Source organism: Capricornis sumatraensis, chromosome 10 (genome assembly GCF_032405125.1).
Source record: "Capricornis sumatraensis isolate serow.1 chromosome 10, serow.2, whole genome shotgun sequence".
Classification (NCBI taxonomy): Eukaryota; Metazoa; Chordata; class Mammalia; order Artiodactyla; family Bovidae; genus Capricornis; species Capricornis sumatraensis.
Genome location: NC_091078.1, coordinates 17,593,821 through 17,616,374, shown reverse-complemented (window position 1 = coordinate 17,616,374; position 22,554 = coordinate 17,593,821). Strand labels below are relative to the sequence as shown.

The following is a 22,554-nucleotide window of genomic DNA, read 5'->3' as shown; positions in this document are numbered from 1 at the left end:
TGAGTCCCTTAACATGCGGTGTCCAGTCCTGCACCCGGCCTGGGCTGTGCAACCCTGGGGGGACACCAGGAATCTCGGGGCTCTCAAGTTCCCATCTATACAATAGAAACAAATTTTGCATCGCCCTCCCCTGCTACATGCTGAGAATAAATAAGCCTGCAAAAATCCCGTACAGTGTTTGAGCACACACCTCCAATGTATAGTTCTATTTTAGAAATTTATATATGTGATCATCGTACTAACGTAGTATGTGTGTTTTGAAACATACATGCAGAAAATAGAAATTTTAAAAGGGAAAGGCTCTTATATAAATGGTGACTTTGGAATAAGTCTTAGTCCTGCTTTGGGGGTGATAACAACCCCACCTTTTCCTTGCAAGTAGTGCAAGTGCCTTCCAGAGGATCCCAGGCCACAGGGATGCCTGCACCCTCTTGCCCTGGAGCCTGGAGGCTGAGGCCAGTGTAGAGAGGGAAGGGCGTGGGTCCTGAGAGAGAGACAGCTCTAGAGGGAGCTCCAGGAGGCGGGGGCTCCAGCTCCACCCCGTGTCATGCTGCTGGCCTGGATGCCTCCCCTTGCCCTACCTCCCTTGCCCATCAGCAGTCACAGCCTTAATAGGACTTCTGTTTATTACCGCTGCTCTCCCGGCCCCCTCTGCTCAGGAATCCCATTAGGTTTCCCCGCCAGAGGTGTTTCTCTGCAATTACTCCTCACGTGAGGCTCTCTCACTGGCCTTACTCCAGGCCTGCGGCCCCTCTGCCGTCAGCTTCTCTCAGCTGTACCCAATCCCCCCAAGGACTCAGGTTCACAAGGGCAAGTGTGTCTGTGTGTGTGTGTGTGTCTGTGTGTGTGTGTGTGTGTGTGTGTGTCTGTGTGTGTGTGTGTGTGTGTGTGTGTGTGTGTACGCGCATATGCCCAGTTGCATTTCTTACGTGTGTACACATATGATATGCCCTCTTCTCCCGCTGAGTCTTTTGGAACCTACCTCTCTGAGATAACTGAAGTCTGTACTGAGCACCTATTGTTTACAAGGAGCTATATTTGATGACTTAAGGAAATCCAGGAAGTGGGATCTTTGGTCCCTGCCCTATGGGGCCAAATGTGTTTATGCAAATATAATATGTAATTTTAAAACATATGCAATAATGTAGAAAGTTGAAATGGTGGAGATAAACAGGTATAAAAACAGATTTGGACATGTTCTCACTCCCCATGGATCACGTTGTATTCCCTCGGAGAGCAGACCCCGTTTAGAGACTGCCGTGTGAATGAGAATCTCAGGAGAAAGTCCCATTTTTGGTTTCAGGCTGATAATAATGCCCAAGGGAAGAGAGACACCAGAAACAGTGTAGTCCAGGGTCCGGTGTAGGCAGTGAGGCTCCAGAGCTCAGCTGAGGGGGAGGCAGGCAGAGACTGGAGGGTCAGGAAAGACCCTGCCCTAAGAGGGGGACTCGGGCTAAGCCTTGGGGTAAAAATAAGGTGGTAAAAGAGTGCTCAGGAGGATAGGGGGCCAGGCTGTGGCCCCCAGAGAGGAGCGGAGAGAGAAAGCTGTACATAGGTCAAGGGAACAGGCAGTAACCTGTGCAACTGATCAGGGATTGTGGAGTAGCCTGCTGGGAAGGTGGGCTGGGACACAGACCTTGGGGCGCCTTGAGTGCCAAGCCAAGGAATCAGCTTGGGCCTGTGTTCAGGGCCAAACCTGCCATTTATTAGCTCCGTGACCTTGGATGACTCATTGACCCTTTCTAAGCCTCACTTTGCTCACTTGTGTAATAAAAAACGGTCAGTTTCTATCACAGGAACAAATTAACCCTGCAAGAGAGTTTATTCTCCCTCAGACTGCTTGTCCAGCCAGGATAGGCAGGGAGAGCCCCTCAGTGTGGTCACTTAGGTGCACACTCTGCAGGACTGGGGTTGCGGCAGGAGGCAGCCACAGGGTTAAGCACTGGCTCTTCTTTGCTTCATCTCAGAAGTGTGACTTCTGCTGAAGGCCCATCACCCAGCCCTAGGTATGTGCCCCCACCTCGCTACCCAAAGGCTGGGGGATAGAGGTAAGCGGTTAAATATTTGTGTCTGCCACAAAGGACAGCAGCAAGGTGTGTGGAGAGGAGGAGATCAGCTGATAGTGTGTAGGACTTGGCATGTGCCGGCCACACCCAGATGTTCACCATATGGGTGCAGGGGGCACCACCCCCAGCAGGGCCCACTCACCTCGATTTGTGGGATTTCAAGGTTACGCTGTGCCCTTGGGTTTTACCTCAGGCTCCCTTCCCTGTAATCCTGTCTAAAGCACCTGCAGGAATGCTGACGGCAGGGGCCCTGATCCGTTGGGGTTTGGCCAGTGTCTCTAACAGTAGAGGACTGGCCTCCTTCCCACAAGGTCACACTTCTCCTGGGCACAGCAAGGTGCAGGGAGAGAGGAGGAGAGGCAGCCCAGACCATCCCACCCTAAGGCCACCTCCAGTTGACCTTAAGTGGAGGAGGAAACTGGGCCCTCCTCCAGTGTCCCAGCAGGGCCGCACCCAGACCACCCCGGATGTGGTCCTGGGCTGGTTCCTAAATAAGGAGAGAGAAATTGCTGTCTCAGTTGCCCTGCTCTTTTGCAGCTCCCATTTCTTCTCCACTCTCCAAACCTCTGAGGGGTGGGGGTCAGATCTGCCCAGGTGAGTGTTCCCAAGCCTGGTCTTGGGTGCTGATGGTCAGGGCTCAGGTTCCCAGCATGGAGTAATCAGCCACAGGGCCAGCAGGAACACAAGACAGAGGCCGCTGGCACGCACAGCATGGCCCAAGTGTCCCAAGTCTGGAGAAAATCAGAGAACCTCAAAGAGGAAGCAAGAGCTGTTGTAAAGGATTTGTCATCCCTCTGACTTCTCTTGCTGAGGGGAGACTCCATCTATTGGGATTTATGTCTGGGTTGAAAGTCACTCTGGATTTGCTAGGTATGGCAGGAGACAGTTTATCGAGCAGACCTGGAGAAGGGAGAATGAGGAGAGCTCACGTCCCTTTGCCATAGATTCTCCAGGACATGATTCTCCCTTGCACTCACCATGCTTGTGATTTTGCAGTTACTGGTGTAGTGATCTCAAGAGTGTCTGTCTCCCCGCTAGACTGAATGACCCATGGGTAGGAGCAGGTCTGTTTGCTCACCAGTGTAACCACCCAGTGCCTCATACTTTGCCTGGCACTTGGGAGGCACTGCAAAAATATATTTTGGTTGAGTTGAAAGCATGATTGAATGATAAAAGAAGCAATGAAGTAGCCCGAGGCTTTATCCAAACTGAATCATCGTCAGTACCCATATGCTGAAGCCCAAATTCGACTGAGTTTGTGTAGGAAGGTGAGCTGAGAGGTCCACTGTGGGGCAGTAGAGGGTGCTGACGGAAAGGGAAGGAGGAAGCAGTTTAACCTCTCAGTCAGGCCTTTGTGGCAGCCGTTCCTAAGAAGGATGCTAACCTAATTCACAAGGACTAGATAATGCCTGCCATCACCTCCAGATTCTGCTCAGCCTCTTGCTGAACCTTGGGCTCTGCCAGACCCTTCAAATGCACCTAAAGGTGCTTGAAAGAGACCCTCTCTCTGTCCCAAGGACTCCATCTCCATTGCCAAGTCTGAGTAATTTCCTCCCCTTTGTCCAACTATAGAAAACACAGAAAAGCCAGAGGAGAAAGGGATGAGGTGGGCTGAAACCAACAGCCACCTATTTGCACCTTGTGACAGTTGAGATGCAAATAGATGGTTGTAATGCAGATCACACAAAAAAGTCTCTAGGCACAGGCCCCAGGAGTCAGCCTTGGTATAGGAGCTCATCTCTGAGTTTCAAATTAAAGGCTGCGGCAGCCTCATTCCGCCAGCTGGGCGTTCTCTTGTCTCCTTGCTGTTCTCCTGGAAGCCACAGGAAATAACTACACACTTACCTGCTTGGATTCCTACCACATTGTTGCCCACTCCCTTGCCCTCGACATGATCTCTGCTGTTTCTCCACTTTGGTCAACTTTTCCTCTCTTAGTCATGCATGCAGCCCTCCCCAAGTCCTGCCTACAGCTGAGCTAGACACAGGCTGTCGTGTTTTCCCATCTGCATTGATTGGGAGGGTTGGAAGTTTCTGTTCACTTGTCCTAAAAAGCCACTCTTCTATCTGCATTCTGACCCTGAAGGGTTGGGGACTGAAGGCAGGGAGTGTGGAAGCCCATCCATGCAGCTGGCTGCTTTACTAATTCCAGCAAAGGGGTTCTTTAAAAAATATTGTTTCTGCAGTATGCACGACCCTACCCAGTTGACTGGGCTAAAAATGGAGAATTCTTCTTGCATGCTTGTCAGTAGAAGTACTGTCCATGTTACAGCCTGCCTTTCTTCTCAGGAGTTGGGGGCATTTGATCCACTTTACTTCTGACCCACAGCTTCTTAGAACAGAATTACTACTGTGCTTAAGAATATGTTTGCAGGAGAGAGGGCTTGGGGTGTAGGGTGGGGTGCCAATATCCTGCCCAGAGAGGTCTCTACTGCCCAGCCCTGGGAATTACAGTCATGAAAGAATGGCCTTCAGACTTCATTGGCCATCCTCTGCCCCTGGCATTTCTAAGGGAATATATTGAAATATACACAGGTGGGGAATGATGCATTCATTCAGTCAACAAATGCTATTATGTACCTACTGTGTGCTCCCCACTGGGGAAATGGTGCTGAAGATGTGGTCCTTGCCCTCCAAGAGCTTCTATTTCATTCTAGTGGGGAAGCTGGAGGAGTAGGCACCAACATTACCACAGGTGGGACTGAAGGTCAGGAAGTCAGGAAACAAGCTGAGTGACGGGTGGTGGATAGAGGGACTGCTTTTGATTCAGGAGTCCTAGAAGGCTTTCCCAAAAGGCGCTCTTGGGGCTGCAGTTCAGTGATGTGGAGGGATCAGCCATACAGAGTTGCAGAGGGTGCTTCCCTGCAAGGGCAGAGGTCCCCTATAAGGGATCCAACCTTGTAGGGATTTCCAAGGAGCAGAGGAGAAGCTGGTGGGGTGGTCCAGGGAACTTGAGTGAGCAGCAGGAGGTGAGGCTGGTGCTGTCATCAGGGGCCAGGCCAGGCCTGCCAGCCACAGGAAGGTGTTCTTCCCTGACTGTGAGCATGGAGGGGAACCAGCTGACATGCTCTGAGTCATGTTTGTTAAGGAGCTCCCTGATGGCTGTGTGGAAAATAGGGGGCTGACAGGGGCCACGAGCGGAAACAGAGAAACACTGCACAGAAAATGCTCCCACCTCCACTGCCCACTGTTCCAGCTGGCAGGTGCATCCTGGTGTCTGACTTGAGGCTCTCCTGCCCTTTAGACAGTTTCCTCTTAAGTGTTTGCAAGAAGCCAGAGAACCCCAGACCCCTTATAATGAAACCTAAAAAATCTAGAGGAAATGCCTCCAGAGCACTTCTCAGGAGGACACTGAGTGGCCATCTCAGTCTTTGTGACAGAAGCTCTCCCATGTTCAAGTTGACCTGGGGTTTTGAACTCTGGCCATAGCGCTCTGCTACCTGACCTGCCTGGACTGCCCAGGAAAGATGGTGGTAGTGGGGGAAGGGAAGCCAGGGCCCACGCCTCCTCACAGAGGGGTTCCAGGCCAGCCTTGTCCTCTCTGTGCCTCAGTGACCACCTCTAGGAAACCATGGGTTGGACCAGTGAGCCTTAAGACTATAAACCCTAACATTCTTTTTGTCCAAGAGGACCTGGGTGGGAAGAGGAAGGGTGCCTCCCGAAGCTTCCCTAACCACCCCGCACCGCTTCCCAATGTTGGCCCATCCTCTCTCCCCTGTTCTTGCCCCAGTCTGCTCCCCACTTTGGGTTCATAGGCCTGGTACCTCTGTGGGCCTCATCGCCCGCCCCCAGCCTCTTCCCCCCACCAACATGCTTCTTTATTTGATACTATCTGGGGTATCCCTTTATGGGTTAGGAAGAAAGAGCCAGTTAGAGTTGTTAAAAAATGAGGGCTTCAAGGCCAGACTACCTGGGTTCAAACCCTAACACTGCCTCTTTTGTCCGGGAGTTGGTGATGGACAGGGAGGACTGGCGTGCTGCGATTCATGGGGTCGCAAAGAGTCGGACATGACTGAGCGACAGAACTGAACTGAACTGAACTGAACCTTAGGAGACTTGTTTATCCCCATGGATTCAGTTTTATTATCTGCAAAATGGAGGCACTACAGTTTGAAGTCTCATCAGTGGGGTAGATGCACTACCCGGGACCCTTTCCCCACTGGGACTCCACATTGCTGTCAACATGAGACTTCCCAGCGCTGTTCAAGTCTAGATATAGTTGTCACCCCAATCTGGTGATATATTCGCTTTTACATCTCCCTATTATTTTTACTTCTTTTCTCTTAATGACTGGATATTGAAATTAAGTCAAATAATCTATAGAAATTGAAACTGTTGGGAAAAAATGGAGGCGGTAATAATACCTACCTCGTAGAACCATTATGAGGATTAAATGGGCTTATATGTGTATTTCGGAGAAGGCAATGGCACCCCACTCCAGTACTCTTGCCTGGAGAAGCCCAGGGACGGGGGAGCCTGGTGGTCTGCCGTCTATGGGGTCGCACAGAGTCGGACACAACTGAAGGGACTTAGCAGCAGCAGCATATGTGTATTTAGACGTGCCTGGCCCATGAAAAACATTCTTAAAATCCTACAGATTCTTACTCCCAGCCCTGGAAGATATGTGTATTATTGTGTCATTTCTAGGGAAAAGGAGGTTGAGGTTCGGAGAAGGTAAGGGGCTTCGCAGAGGTGGCACAGCCAGTGGGTCTCAGAGCTTGGCCTTAAACATCCCTGTGCTTCTTGCTCGTGCTTCGGGGCTCCCCGTTTACAGCCAGGGGCCCCCATTCTCAGAGATCTGGTCCCACCGGAGCAGGTGGGTCCCGCACCTCCAACCTGGCTGGCAGGAAGGTGAGGGGGAGGTGAGACGATGGGGGTGGCTGCACTGCAGGGGTGAACAGGGACACATCTGGCAGGAGCTAATTCCTGTTTCGGGCAGGAGATGACACAGTGCATTTGTTTGAGGGGCACAGGACAGAAAAACCAACATTACCCACCTCCCCAAGGAGAAAACATCGCAGAACAAACAAGTGAAAGAAAGCAAATGATGAGGAGAACCATATTCCAGAATACTGGGTTTATTTGTAGGGATGAGGCGGGGGATGGGGGGAGTAGTGAGAAGGAGAGATTGCTCTCATTCTCCTGTCCGTCTTGGCTCTATTTTTATCTATCACCCTCATTTTCCATTCCACATGTGTTCCAGGCCTGTCAGGGAGCCCGGTCCATAACCTTGTATTTATTTAAATTCATTTTCTCATTCGCTCCTGTTAGTTGGCCTGTCCGGCCTGCGATTCCTCTGGCCCTTCTCCCCACACAGCCCTGCAGTGCTGGCCCCTCAAGGCCCTCCCAGACTTCCTTTCAGTCCAGGGGTTCTTAATCCAGGAATGGGAACCTACTGACTCTCCAAGGCATCCTTGACCCTGGATGGAGAAAAATCTGCGTCTTTATTTTTGCTCACCTCTACCTGAACTTCTGAGATCTCTTTGATTATGAAATAGAAACAAATCACAGCAGCCTTAGGAGTACCTGTGACTCTGAGCCCAAGAGAAATCTCAGATATTTTCATATCACATTACAAGTGTCACAAGGATCTCAAAATACCATTTACACTCATCACTACTTTGAAATTACAGCATATATTAGACCCGCTGCCAAATCTTATTGTTTCATGCATTAAGAAGCACGTAACTGTTCTATAATACCCTTTTAAAGTACTTCGATAACTGTGTTTCAAGATAATTAATCGACATTGTGGTCCTTTGTATTTTATTTTATGCAAATAAAATGTTATTCTCTTGAAGCGGGTCCATGGGCTTTACCAGACCTCCAGAGGGTCCATGACACAAAAAAGACGGAAGACCCCTCCTTAATTCCTGTCCTCAGTAACTGCCACCCTTCAGCCCAGCTTCCTCCTCAGGCATTGGCTGTAAGGCCAACCTTCCACTGGTTCTCAGAGTTGCCATCCTGAACTGAATATCCATTTAGGGTGAGGTGGGTGAGAACAGGGAGGCCATTTTCTCCATGTCACACATTCAGCTGAGGGTCCATCTTCCAGCTGTGGAGCTTCCAGGCCACTGTTCACCCAGGCCCCATAAATCCACCCGCCAGCATCTACTTTGCAGTAGAGGCCCAGGAAATAGCGTCCCTGGCACCCCAGGGAGTGATCCCCGCTGTCTTCAGCTCTCCCTACCTGCCAGTATGACCCAAGGCACAGACCTCTGCTTCCCTATTTTCCAAAGCAATTTGAGCTAGAAACCAAACTCTAGAAGCACTGAAGAGAGATGAGGGGTTGGGGTGGGGTGGGGAAGGGAGGGGCAGACTGCCAGCATTCATGGAGACAGATGTGGGTTTTTGCTCCCTGTGGATGTGCGATTATCCAGTCATCCAGGCCCTTCTTTCCCCTCCATTAGGGAGATAACTGGGATCTGGGAAATCACCCACCTCCCGCCGAATCCCCCAGGGGATATGAAGGCAGTAGATGGAGTGCCTCCAACATTCTGGATGCCTCACCCAGTTCGTGACTTCATCACTGAAGCAAAGCAGCCAGGAGGGAGGGGTTGGGTGATCTGGCCCAGGGAACGAACCAGGCCCATGGAGAAGAGGAGGCCAGCCTAACCCCTCTTCCCCCAGCCAGGTGGCCGTCCCGCTGCTCCTCTGAAAGGTTTTCTGCGGGTTCTGTTGCAGAGCAGGGGTTAAGCCCCCCAACAAAGCACAGTCAACACAGCTGGGACCTGGGTGAACACTGCCTCTGCAGCGGGCAGGGGTCTGTCTGCACGACCTCAGCCCTGTCTTGGCTTCAGTGCACATTCCGAGGGTTTCGCTCTCAAGATTTAGGCTCTCCAGGAAAACATCTGTTGACTTCAAAGCAAAGCCACTCTGAAAGGGAAGCCAGGGGAAGCAGGGCGGCCCCATTAGTGCTTTTTCCCATTAATTTCTCCCCAGTTGCCTTGGCTGAGGTTCTTATTATGACGACGACGATTATTAGGATTTTTCTGTGCGTGGCCGCATCCTGTGGTGTGATTCCTCCCAGCATGCTAAGCTCTAGCCTCTCCCAGGACCAGAGGGTATCCTCAGCGTGATTCAGACACCTCCCAATTTAGTCTCACTGTGAATCTAATTAGCATGCTATTTACACCAGGCACCTTAGCCTTGGCGCGGTGTGAAGCAGTGCCAGCACTCACACTTCACTCCTCCCCACCCCAGTACCTGTGGCTCTGAAGTCCCCGCCAGCCGCTGGAGGTCATCGTCCATGTTGTATCTGGGGGACTGCTCCTCTCTCACTCAGCTCCCTTTCCCACACCCACACTTCCCCTTGGAAAGTATCATTTTATCCTCAGAGTCGTGCTGCCTAAAAGCAGCAGCTGGCCTCCCTGAAGACCCCCACCCAGATCAGAAACAGACCTAACAACCTTCATCCTGTCTCCGTTGCTGCTTGGCTGGGTCATGCCCACTCTGGTGCCCCTTCACCATGGGCCCTGGTGAGCCCAGCCTCACTCCAAATCGTGGTTTCTAACTCCCACCCTCCCCCGCCTGCCCCATTCGCCACCCCACATCACGGCCCCAGTAGCAATTGGTGGTTGTCTTGCTCATCCCCGACTCTTGAAGGGTAAGGGTAAGCACAGTGTGGCTGGGCGCTATGGCTGGTGACCCTCCCCATCACCGTGATCGTGGGCTGGGAAACCTCCTTGTCAGCAGGCATAGGGAGCGCAGGACCCCACAGGGCAGCTGCAGTGAGGCCGGCCACCACGGAGGGCAGGGAGCCTCCTCACCTGCTTTCCTCTTTCCCAAGAGGGGAAAATGGTGCAGGAGTGGGGTGGGAGAGGGTAGGAGGCCTTCGATGCCAGGCAGGGTTTCGTGGCTGTATCGTCACTGTCCATGAAGGCCTGGGAGGGACCTTTCCTCCTTCCTCTCTAGGCCTTAGTTTCCCCAGTGAATTTGAAAAAAGAATTGGAAGTGAGAGAAGTTTTTGAGATGAGTATTGCCGAATGCACACGTCCCAGGTTGGAAAGATGTTCTGGCACAGAGCAGAGCATGTTTCCTCTCTTTCATCCTGATGAGGGCCCAGAGCCTGGCGTCAGCAGGCACATGTCACCTCTGCTCTTTTCACATGAGCTCGATGGGCTCGGAGAGGAACCTTCTACGTGAGGTCACAGAGCAGGCACACAGCGGCTAGCGAAGCTTGCTGTGGAGTGAGCGCCCAGGCCAAGGGCAGGAGAGGGATGCCCCAGAGCAGCTCCCGCATTGAGTGGAAGGCGGGAATTGATCGTTTGTTCATTTATTCAGCAAGTATTTGTTGAACACCTACCACGTCCCACTTGCTTTTCTGGGCCCTGTTCGTAAGTGAGCACACAGCCGAAGCCCAGCCCTTGGGCAGGAGAAGACTAAAGAAGCAAATCGATGTATATTATTATATGTCAAGTGGTGAGAGGAGCCATGGAAAAAAAGCCAGCAGCGTGAGGGGCCTGAGGGAGTGCTGGGGAGGAGAGGGGGTCAGAGGAAGTCTCTCCAATAAGATGATGTTTGTGGAGAGACCTCAGTGAAGCGGGGCTGAGCTTTGTGGATATTTGGAGGAAGAGCATTCCCAGCAGAGGGAGGAGCTGGTGTGGTGGCTGTGAAGCAGCAGCGTGGCTGCAGGTTCAGGAGGCCCGTGGGTAGCGCAGGAGGCGGACACGCCTGGCTGTTATCAGGGCTCAGCAGGAAGGCAGTGAGCAGCGAAAGAGAGACTTGATCTGACTAAAGTTTTTCAAGAGGACAGACTCTGAAAATAACACAAATGCCCAGCACCTGATGAGTGGACAAACAAATGTGGCATACAGTGAAATATTGTAGAGCTGTTAAAGTAATGAAGTTCTGATCCATGATGTAACGCAGAGCCTGGAAAACAGGATGCTAGGTGAAAGAAGCCAGATGCAAAAAGTCACCTCGTGGGTGATTCCATTTCCATGAAGTGTCTAGAATAGGCAAATCCTTAGGGACAGAAGGCACACCAGTGGTCTCAGGGGCTGAGGGAAAAGAAATGAAGAGGGATTGTTTATAGTACAGGATTTCCTTTCAGGGTGATGAAAATATTTTAGAAGTAGATACAGGTGGTAGTTGTACAGTATCGCAAATATACTCAAAACCGCTGAGCTGCACACATTAAAACGGCTAAAGTGACCAATTGTATCTCAATTCAAAAACTGTAAGAATGTGCTGGCTGCCTGAGTTCATAGACAGAGCAGAGCAGGGCCATTCCTAGGAGCGAAAGGCAGTAAGATGTGTGCAGGGGTAGGGAGTGTACAGCTCCAGGGCCTGTTCAAGGGAGAGGATTTGCTGGGGTGGAGAGGGGGATGAGGGTCACTGGACTATAAAGAAAGCTGAGCACTGAAGAACTGATGCTTTTGAACAGTGGTGTTGGAGAAGACTCCTGAGACTCTCTTGGACTGCAAGGAGATCTAACCAGTCCATCCTAAAGGAAATCAGTCCTGAATATTCATTGGAAGGACTGATGCTGAAGCTGAAACTCCAATAATTTGGCCACCTGATGCAAAGAACTGACTCATTTGATAAGACCCTGATGCTGGGGAAGATTGAAGGCAGGAGGAAAAGGGGATGGGACAGAGGATGGGATGGCTGGATGGCATCACAGACTCGATGGACATGAGTTTGAACAAGCTCCAGGAGTTGGTGATGGACAGGGAGGCCTGGCGTGCTGCAGTCCATGGTGTCGCAAAGAATCGGACACGACTGAGCCGCTGAACTGAACTGAACTGAACTGAGAATGACTGCAGGAGCTCCTTGAGCAGTTAGGAACCTGGAGTTTTACTTCCTGAGACGGTGAAGCAGTAGCTTTGGTAAGGAGAAGGCAGAAGCTATAGGTTAGCCTTCAGCACGTTAGGTTTGACCTGCTTGTTAGCATTCAAATAGAAGTGCCAGGAAGCCAAGTAGGAAACAGGAGCGTTGCCAATGTCTGAATCGTAGTTAAAGTCACAGGTCTAACTGGGCTTGCCTAGGAAAGGGGTATAGGTAAACTAGAGAGCAGGGCTGGGGGCCACACAGTCGGAGGGCGCCTCAGAGTTAGGGGAGATGAGAGTGAACCAGCAGAGACACTGAGAAGGAACCGCCACTGAGGAAGGAGGAGCACCAAGAGGGAGCACTGAAGGACAGGAGACCGATTGAGGCAGTGGAGCGGAGAGGGAGCAGGCAGCTGCCTGAGCGTCTACCCGTAGTCCCCAATTAGCATACGTGTCTGTGTTTACTTTTCTCTTTTCAGCATTAAGGACTCTTAATTACCCTCATTAGGGAATGCCCAGATCCACTAACATTTACTGAGCAAGCCCACCAGGTTTTGTTTTTTTTTTCTTTTTAATCCACTTAACTGTCTTCTCGAGTCCACCTTCAAAGCTCTCCCCAGTACACCAGGATGGCCCAACTCTTAAAGAGATGCAGGGCTTCCTCTCCTAGCTCCGCATCCGGGCAGACATGCTAACTCATCCTACAGGAACAGGAGTGTGCTGAAACACACAGGCTACCGAGGTGAAGTGAGAGTCGGATGGATCTCCCAAGGCATTCTGCTGAGCCAAAGGCTGCTTCTGAGTGATTCTATGACATTCTCACAAGACAAAACTCTAGTGACAGAGAACCCATCAGTGGTTCCTAGGGGTTTCAGGGTAGGAAAGGATGACTGGAAAGAAAGAGCACAAGGGAGTTTGGGGTTGGGGTGGACGTCCGTAGCCTGGTTGTGATGGGGGAAGCCAAGCTATGCATTCGAAAGTTTATAGAACTCTGTGCCCCCAGATGTCAATTCCACTGCATGTTCATTATAAAATTTATAAAAATGTATATTACTGAAGACTTCTCCACTCTCATCCTCCCAAAATAGATGATGTGAAAGCACCAACATAGATAACACTGCTGGTGGACTTCTGCACTCAGCGCTGTCCTTCCTTCCACTTCGTTTAATTCAGCACAGATGTAATGCCACCCTCCTATAAAGCGAGAAAGGGAGGCTGGAGGGCCATGAGTGCCACAGTGAGTCTGAACCTAACTCAGCAGGCAGTTGGGAGCCATCGACCGTTCTTGAGTGCAAGTGGTACCCTCAGAGCCGATTCCTCTTTAGGTTGGCTGATCTGGAGAGAAGGAGAAAGAGGACAGAGACCAAGAGTGATGGCAGATAGCACTAACGGATGAGGCCAGATGTGGGGTCTGTGCAAAAGGTGAGGGCTGGAGTGAGGCTCGGGTTTAGAATCCCAGGGATGGAAGTGGCAGAAGCTCAGGGGGCAGGCCAGGGCAGAGGCTAGAGGGAAGAAAAGGTGGCAGCTGCCACCATCTGCCACCATGCCCAGGCTCCTGGTTTCATCTTTCCCTGAACTTAGTTCTTTATCTGAATTCCCTCCATCACCCTCATCTGCTCTCTCTCTGAGTCTCTGTGTTAGAGACTCAATTTTCAGATTTTTTCTGCACACCCATATATTCACAGACACGCCATGCAGCTCATTCACTCATGCCGGTATTGCTGTGTCTGTTTAACCACAATTACTATGTGTCCAATACCTGTGTGCCTAGAAAGGCATGGCATGGCTCCTATAGACTGTGCTCTCTGCACACCTGAGCTGTGCCTGGGTTTGACTTCAGGATGCCCCGGGGCAGTTGAGTGACACTGTTATCAGGCATGGTCACCCATCTGCCTAGAGCCCAGTGCCCTGTTCCAGCCCAAGATGCTTTCCATAGGGCACTTATGGTGCCTGTGTTCTGAGGGAAGGGGCCCCAAGGCTGGGCAGTCCACCTGGGCAGAGGGCTGGGAGCAGGAAAATGAATTCACCCACTCCCTTCCGCCTCCCAAAACACCCAGGGTCATGGCCTCTAAACAGTCTTGAGTTCTACCCACCCCACCCCACCCCAAGCCTCTTGAGGCAATGGTATCCCTCTCAGCCCCCCTCCCTGCCACCCAGAGGCACTGACTATTGGAGAGGCAGAGGAATATAAAGGGGTGTGATTAGCAGCAGGCAGAGTCCCCCTCCTGATTTCCATAAGGCGTTTAGATTTCTTTGCCTTGCCACATTTCTCTCTCTGTGGGAACAGGCAAAGAGTTTTAGCACGGTAAATCGACAGAGCCAGGCAGCTGCTCTGTGCAAGGCTCACTGCCAGCTCTACACCCTGCCCCTCCCTGCTCTGAAGCTGAGGACAGGCCCCCTCCACCAGCGCCAGCGAGGCTCATCCTCCTCCGGCTGCCGCCATGCCCAGGAGGCCGTATGACCTTCTGCGGAAGGTGCCCCAAGGAAGGGCAAGATGATTCTGGCCTTGGGGCAGACTGGGATGCACACCCTTTTATCCTGCATTTTGGCCTGTTCGCCCTGCACCTCTGAATACACTTACCTTTAGCGCACTGCCCCCAAACCCAGCCAAAATTCTGGTGCAGAGTTCGCTGGTGGAGCGAGAAAGGGAATTAAAGCCAGGTATGCGAGTGAGGTCCAAGTTGGAAGATTCTGATCAGAACAGCAGACTTTATTATTAGAAAACTGGCCGCATACTGGCAGGCTGGGCCACGAGGACTCTTCAAGCTTTCCACTGAGGGCAGGTTCCTTAAAACAGGGTCCCAATGCAGGAGGGAGGGAGGGAAGGATGGGGGAAGGGGCATGGCTTGGATTCCTTGGGATCTTGTGGGGTGGAGCATATTGTTCCAGAATTAAGAGCTCAGGTCTCATGAATCTCACTTGGTCCCTCTGCCCTTTACATTCAAGGTACCAATCCAGTACCTCTGGCCTGGGCAGCAGTCCCCTGCATGTATGGGCCTGGAAAGGTCCCTTCCACATAAAGCTTGCTGTTCGGCCACACCCACAGGCACTGTTAAGGGGAGCCTAGTCTCCAGTGTTCTTGCCTGGAGAATCCCAGGGACAGGGGAGCCTGGTGGGCTGCCGTCTATGGGGTCGCACAGAGTCAGACACAACTGAAGTGACTTAGCAGTCCTCCCGACCAGTACCCCCTGAAGCCACTTTGTTTCAGTAAGTACCCACTGGGCTGATTGCCCAGGCCCCTAGAGGTCCAGGGCAGCCTAAATAAAGATTTGGATCCCACCAGAAATGACTGTTTGCCTGGGACATAGAAATGAGGTCAGAGTGGCTGGTTCCGTCTCTGGGGGTGGTACAGTTAGCTTTGCTGTATCCAATGGACACCAGTGGCACCTGTGATCCACAGACACCAGGGCTGAGCAAGGGCTGCTAGTCAGCCATGTACCCATCCTCATTGGTAAGGACCAGCTCCTGGTGTGAGCTACTTGGGGGCTTGAGCCTCGAAAGTGAGCCCAAGGGCTGGTGTGGTTAGAACTAGATGCTTAGACTCCTTGTTTTCCACACCCAGTGGATGCCATACCTGAGCAGTGGTGCCAGCTGGCCCCTGCTGGGCTCTCAGACTCTCCTTATAGAGTGGGGAACCTATTGTAATTTTTCTGAGATTGCCAAGGTTATAGCACTTTAAACCAGCATCCTGGGAACACTCTTAGTCCCAGACAGACTGGAACAGCTGGTCAACAAGGGGCAGTGCCCATCATCGCCGATAGAGGCTTGAGAGGGGACCCACCCCAAGGCTCTGAACCAGACAAGCCTGGAACACAGAAGAGAAAGGAACAACAGAGCTGAGCTCCCACTGTGTGACGTGGGCTTTGCTGGGCCACTGGAGTTGGGACTCAGTGCCCAGGGACAGGACAGGGCGGGGACAGGGGCACAAAAAGAGGCCATCAGGTGTAACTGGGCTTCGGAAGTGTGAGATCCCCATAGTGCACTAGGGTAGTGGGCTGCAAATTAGGAAAACAGAATTTGAAAGTGTCTGTCCCTCCTTTACTTTAATGCAAGGACCCAGTGCTCACTGTATGTAACTCATCTCCCAGCAGTGCTGGGACTGGCTGTAGGACTGGCAGACCAGATCCCTCTGGAGAGAGGGGGAGAGGTGTGCACGAGCAGGTGAGGAGCGCCTGCCCGCCTCGCGCCCTCTCCTGTAGACGAATAGTACACACGTCTGCTAGCAATGGAACTGACAGCTCGCTAGTATTCTTTCCCCGAAGTGCCAGCTGCCAATCGGATTGCATTAGATTTCACAGAGGTTTTTGCAATACATGGAATTCACCAGCAAATTACTCTTAAAGAGGGAAAATCAATCATTTGGAGCAGAGATAAGCTGAAGGCAAGGCAGCCTCGGATTGATCCCGTCTGTGCAGGCGTGTGTGGAATTCAACAGATAACCTGCGGAGAAGAGGGTGGGATCTGCGGAGAGAGGAACCGAGGAGGAGGAGGAGGAGGAGGGAAGGAAGAAGAGCTGGAGGTAGACGGTAAAGCAGAGAGGGAGGACATGAAGAGGAGACGGCGAGAGGGGAGGGGAGGAAGGCAGGAGGAAGAGGGGCAGAAAAAGAAGAGAGAAACGATGGAGAGGGAGGGGCGGGGCGAGAGGGAAGGAGTGGACGGAGCGAGCGGTTGGAAAGAGCACAGAAGGCCATAATAACAGGACCTTGGAAAGCACCCGGTCTACGCTCCCCATTTCACAGGTCAGAAAACTTAGGTCCAGAGAGACAAAAGGGCCTGCCCCAGAGAGGAACGGCAGATCCAGAGAAGCCTGGTTTTCCTGACCTCAGGCTCACGATGCTCAAGGGTCCAAACCACACAGAAATTTGGGAAAGGGGTTTAGGTGAACTGAAAGCCCAAAACGAGGTGTGTCCTCCACGCTGCTGCACCCTGGGAGCCCTCTCAGGCCAAGGCCAACTGGGACAACTGGTCAACTAGGGATAGGACTCAGCATCTCGGATTCAGGCCTAAGTGGTGGCCCACTCCCAGGGAAGAAAAGCTGAGGTTCTGAGCCAGGCAAGCCTGGAATGCAGAAGAGAAAAACAGCAGAGCTGAGTTCCCACCGTGTGGCGTGTGTGGGCTTTGCTGGGCCCCTGAGTGGGAGGGGCACAAGGAGACAGAAGGTGGCTACTCACCCAGCAGTTACCCAGGAGGTGCCAGCATCAGTTCTCCTAGACTCTGGACCTTGGAAGGTCCCTGGGGATTGGGGCAGGGTTAGCGGGTGGAGGCAGTGGCAGCACAGGGCTTCTCCCCGTTACCCCTGGACTCTGACTTCACAGCGGGCTCCCAGTGCAGTGGACCTGGGGTAGCTGCCCCCGTGGGCAGGTGGGGCCAGAGCAACTTGGTGTCCCCCTTAAATGTAGGGGCTAGAGGGAGAAGCAGCAAACTTTGAGGTGAAGGGGCGAGGAGAGGCCAGCTCCCTGCCAAGTTTACTCTGGCATGTCTGATTGGAGTTAATTAAGTGAAAGGATAGACAAAGGGGTGGTAAAGAATACATCTTCTATGGACTTTGATTTTCTGTCGCTCAATAGCACGGATTAGACAACAGGGCACAGTGGAGGAGGGAAGGAGACCTAGGGCCCCTTGCTTACAGCCAAGCCTTTGTCCTTCTCTGCCCGCTACCTTCATTCCTTCCAAACCAAGGTCTAGAAATCAGCCCCACCCCAGGAGTACTCCCCCTTCCCTTCTAGAACGATAATAAGCACTCTCCTTTGTTGAGCATTTACTCTGTCCCAAGCACTTTACTAAGATTTTGCAGCTCACCTACAATAGCCCCATCAGGTAGCCTTCATTCTTCCCACTTTGCAGATGAGAAAGTTGAGGCTCAAGGAGGTAAAGTTGTGCCAAAAAAAATCACACAGCTGGAAAGGGTATTACCTGTATCTGGACTCAGGTCTAACTCCAAAGCCACCATTGAAGTTTAGGGCCTCACACCCTGGAATCACTGGTCAAAGGGCTCTTCCCTGGCTGGCCCAAGTTTTGGACAGGGCTTCTTTGAGGGTAGCACTGACTCCATGGGCCCATCTCCACACTCCAGACCTCCAGCCCCCTTCCCACCTCAGGGTGTCCCACCAGCTCACAGAGCCCTCTCTGTGCCTTTGGAGTGGTCCCTGGCCCTTCTTCATTGTGACTCATACACCGCGAAGTTGCTAGCCCCACCCTGCATGCGTGTGACCCTAGTCCTTCCTCTGCTTCTGGAAGGAACTGAGGTGCCCTTCAGGACACGTTGTGGTTCATAGGATGGATGAGGGCCCCCTAGCATTTGGGTACAAAGGAAAAATACACACAAGGCTCCTGCCATTAGGGAGACTCCTTTCTTAGGCAAGAAAACATAATCCACAGGTCACCCACCAAAACCTGGTGAGGCAGAGAGACAACACTGGTGCTTAATCCTGTGGGTTATGCTTTATTCTCCCCACTTCACAGATGAAGAAACTGAGGCTCCTGTAGTAGAAGGTCACACAGCTAGGAAGCAACAGAGCCTGTTTTCCCAACCCTGAAACCTTCTCCCCACTAAGTTACACCACTGGATCACCAGCCCGGCCATGACCCTGACCAACAGCAGATGGAGATGAGCATCTCCAAGGGGCAAACTGGTGCCGCCGTCAGCAGGGACGTGCCTCAGGATGGGGAGAACCCAGCAAGAGTCGGAGGGATGAAGGAGCCTGGGGGCTAGGTCAGGCCTTCCCCCTTTGGGGCACAGGGTCATCTGCAGAGGGAAGTACCAGGGGATGACTGCGGGAAGCCACATCCAGAGAGAAGTCAGGTGCAGCTTCTGAGAGCACACAGGACAGCCCCAAGCAGGCTTAGTGGCCTGACAGGGCAGAATCCGCTCCCCAGGAGGAGGGAAGGGCCCTGCATATGGCAGCTGTCAGCCAGTGTGAATCCCACCCCGGTCTCTGCCACGGTTGTTGTGAACACTCAGTGAGCTAATAGTTGCAATAAACTCTCAATACATAGTTGAAAACGACATTGGGTCCATCATGGAGCCAGTGTTAGCTGTGGGAGCTGCAGAGAGGTGAGGTGAGAGCGTCCCTGCCGGGCAGTGTCTGCTCTGACCGCTCTCAAGGCCAGCCCTCCACTTCCAGGAGGCAGGGGGAGGCAGCCCCTTCTGGCAGCAGCTGATAACTTGGGCCAGGGGCTGGCGTGCTGCCCTCCACGGGGGGTGGCAAGACTTCAGTCACCAGGAGCAAAGCAAATCATAGCTGGCTGCATGGGGTTGGGGGAGCAAGGAGTGATTTCATGCGTCCTTCTCCCTCCAGTAAGTAAATAAAGCCGAACTGTCGCAGCCCCACGGGCAGCCAGGCAGCTCCCCAGCCTGGTGCGGGGAGGGCAGTCGTGGCAGCTCGGCTCTGGGACCCGCGGCTGCCAGCTATCAGCCTTCTCATCGCCTCTCCCAGCTGGAAAAGAATTTAATCCACCGGGCTCCTCTCCACACACACTGGGACTCCTTTTGATGTTTCTCTTATCTTTCCTCCCAACAAAATTGCCCCTCGACAGCTCCAAGAGGGCCTCTTGCCTCTCCCCACTTCTCTCCTTCCCTGCCTCACCAAGTAGCCTAGCAGCAAGCAAGGAACAAGGGCGTGGAGGAGCCCCAGCCAGGACTGGGAGAAGCAGGCGTACCCTCCGCCATCTGACTGCCCTCCCCTCCACCTTCTCCCTGATCTTGGGAGAGGCATGCTTTGCCCCTTGGGCCACACTCCTGGCATTTAGTGAATATAGGAAGGGTTCTCCAGTGCCATCTGATGCCAGTTCTTTGCACCCTGAGGACAGTGTTCTCGAGAGGGAGTGGTATGCCGGAGCCAGGAGAGCAGGGTGGTGAGGGGCTTAGACTCTGTGAGTCAGTACTGACCCAAGCTGTCCATCTTGAACAAGTTACCCTCTCTGGCTTCAGTTTTCCTCTCTGTAAAAAGGGGTGGACCGATGCCAGTGTCAGTGGGATGTTGTGAAGATTCTGGTTAAGGTATGGGAAGCACATGGTGGGGGCTTGGTATATGGAAGTGGCTGTTCTCGAAGGCTCTGGGCCAAGGGCTGCAATTCATAGGGGGTTTGCACCCACTTAGCGAACCAGGTAAGAATCCCATACACACATCCCAAGGGACTGAGAGTCACAAGCCAACTACCTCTTGGCAGATTCTGGAAGGGGCAGGCTGAGCATTTGAGAGAATTTAGCCAGAGGGGTCCTGGGGTCTCAGGACAGCCGTATGAGGGGTCCTGACAGCTGCAGGATCAAGCCTAGTGCACCTCGTCCCCTGGTGGCAGATCAAGGGAAGGGAAGAGATCTCATTCCTTGAGACCCAGAGATCTCACCTGAAGGGGCAGGAAGCCCAGTGCTCTTACCTGGCCAGGTGCTCGCTCTGAATCTGCCCTGAGCTCAGCACCACCTTCCCAAGTGTCCCCTCCACCCCTCTGTCTGTGCGCCATGGTCTCAGCCCCATTCCATCCTCTCTCCAGCCTCTCATCCGCCACATCTCGCTGGTCAGTTTTCTCACTGCTCTGACTTGCTCTGCACCCCGCCACCAGCCTTGCTGTGTCCAGCTGATTCTCAAACATCAGCGCGTATCAGAACCCCTGGAGAGTCTGCTAAAAGAGTGCTGGGCCCCACCCCCAGAGTTTCTGAGTGTGACCCCAGATTGTGCATTTCTGACAAGCTTGCAGGTGATGCCACTGGTCCCACAGCGCACCCGGAGAACCGCTGCTCGCTCCGAGTCCTCATCCTTGGGTGCCCGTTGGAGTGAGTAGCCTGAGAGCAGCGCAAGCTCCTGACGTCTCGTCTCCTTCACCCCAAGTCTGATGTCCTTGGTCTGGAGTGCAGCCTAGCCATGGGGGCACTTTAAAGCTCCCCCAGCAGTGTTAATGTGTGGCTGGTGGGTAACCAGCTGCCCTGCTCGCCCTTCTGGGTCCCTGCGGGTGCTCCAGGCTGCCCTCCCTGTCCTGCCTGAGGTCTTCCCTGACTGTGCAGCGTGGTTCCCTAAAGACCCTCGAAAAATGCAGCTTCCTGGGCCCCACCCCTGAGAGAGTCTGACTCAGTGGCCCCAGGCCTCTGTGTTTCTTCTCTAGCTCCACTGGCAGTTCTGCTGTGCAGCCAGGTCAGGAGGGCTGTGCAGATGTGATTTGCACTTGGCTGCCAGGTTCATCTTCCTTTTTAAACCCTGGTGTCCCCACTGCACACGGACACAAGGCCAGAGCCCTCCAGATGGTGCCTGTGGTGGGCCTCCAGGAGAGACACAACCCCCTGATACCCCAACAGGCTCCCCAGTTTCCATACGCGAACCCTTTGCAGTCAGCTCGCTTGTCTGCCTCCTTATTAGGTATTCATTTCCCTCTCTGCGCCTTTGTTTAGACCAGTCCTTCTCAAATGGTGGGCTCAGACCAGCAGCAGCAGTAGGAGCATCACCTGGAACTTTAAGAAATGCAAATTCATGACCCTCCCCCTACCCCCACCCCCGCCCCAGACCTACCGAATCAGATATTCCTGGAGGAGGGAGGGCAGCAGTCTGTACTTTACCAAGCCTCCAGGTGATTCTAATACACACTGAGGCCCAAGGACTTCGTGTTTAAAGCCACTTTCTCCACCTGGAATCCATTTTCCCTTCATTCCTAAGACAACCACTTAGGGCAGCCACTTCCGCTGGCATTCTCTTAGATTCGGCCGCGGAGTGCTCAGCAGTGCCATCTCGGTTTGCTCAGTCCACTCACGCTGCTGGCTGAAATGCCAGTACCTGCCCCTCTCACCCGGGAGCTGCATCTGGGGGACGCCCACGTCAGGCCCCAACTCTGCCTCCCTTGGTCTGGAAGGCACCCGGGTCTGGGCGCTGGGCTCTTCTTATCCTCACGCTGCTGCCCGCCTCTGTGAGTTCCATTTCTTCTGGAGGCGTCCCCAGGCTCCAGTGTTCCTTCATGTCCATCATGTGGCCCACGGGAAGAAGCTCGCACAGAGGAGTGGGTGAGGAAACGCTGCTGAAGCCCCGGCGTCTGAGCACCTGCGGTGCGGGGTGCCTGCCCTGCTGTGGGTTCGCGCTGCCCCGGGGGTGGGCTCCCGCGGCCGCCAGGACTACAGAGGGCTGTTCTCGGTCATTCTGGCAGAGAGTTCACTGGTGTCCAGTGAACGTGTGCTGTGTGGTTGTTCTTCGTATTGTCAGCTCTTTGTACAATTGTGGATCAAGCTTCAGAACGTGGTTTTAAGTGGAAGCACGCTACTGTTTATGTGGAAGAGGCAAGCCAGAGATCACAGTGCTTATATGTGCGTGGATTTCCTGGGGAAAGATGCTAAAGATCAGGGTGTGGTCGTCTCTAGGGAAGACGCTCCAGTGGCGGGGACAGTGGGGAAAGTGTGTCGGTCGTGTGCCCTTTACACTTTTGAACTATGTGAAGGCTCCCCACATCTGTTAGGCCGTGGACATTTTCTGTGTTAGAAAGATTAAAACATGACAATGCGTGGGATCGTTTCCTCCAGGGCTTCTGTACAGGCTCCTGGGAGTAGGGCAGAGGGGCACAGCCCCTCCTTTCCCAGCCTCGCTCTCGGTGAGGAGGGAGGGAGCTAGCTCAGGGAGACAGTAGCCCAGCCCCCTCCCAACTCTGTGCCATCTTCCTCTGTGTCCCCCCTCCCCGGGTGTGGGGCTGCACAGGCCTCCCCACACCCCAGCACCTGAGTGCACGCCCCCCACACACCCATCCCTC

The 22,554-nt window shown here is 53.1% G+C and overlaps 1 protein-coding gene across 1 annotated transcript in view; it reads left to right on the top strand.

Moving 5' to 3' along the window:
• Positions 1 to 22,554, top strand: part of CDH23 (cadherin related 23) — a 388,322-nt gene that overhangs the window by 181,351 nt on the left and 184,417 nt on the right. The window lies entirely within an intron of this gene.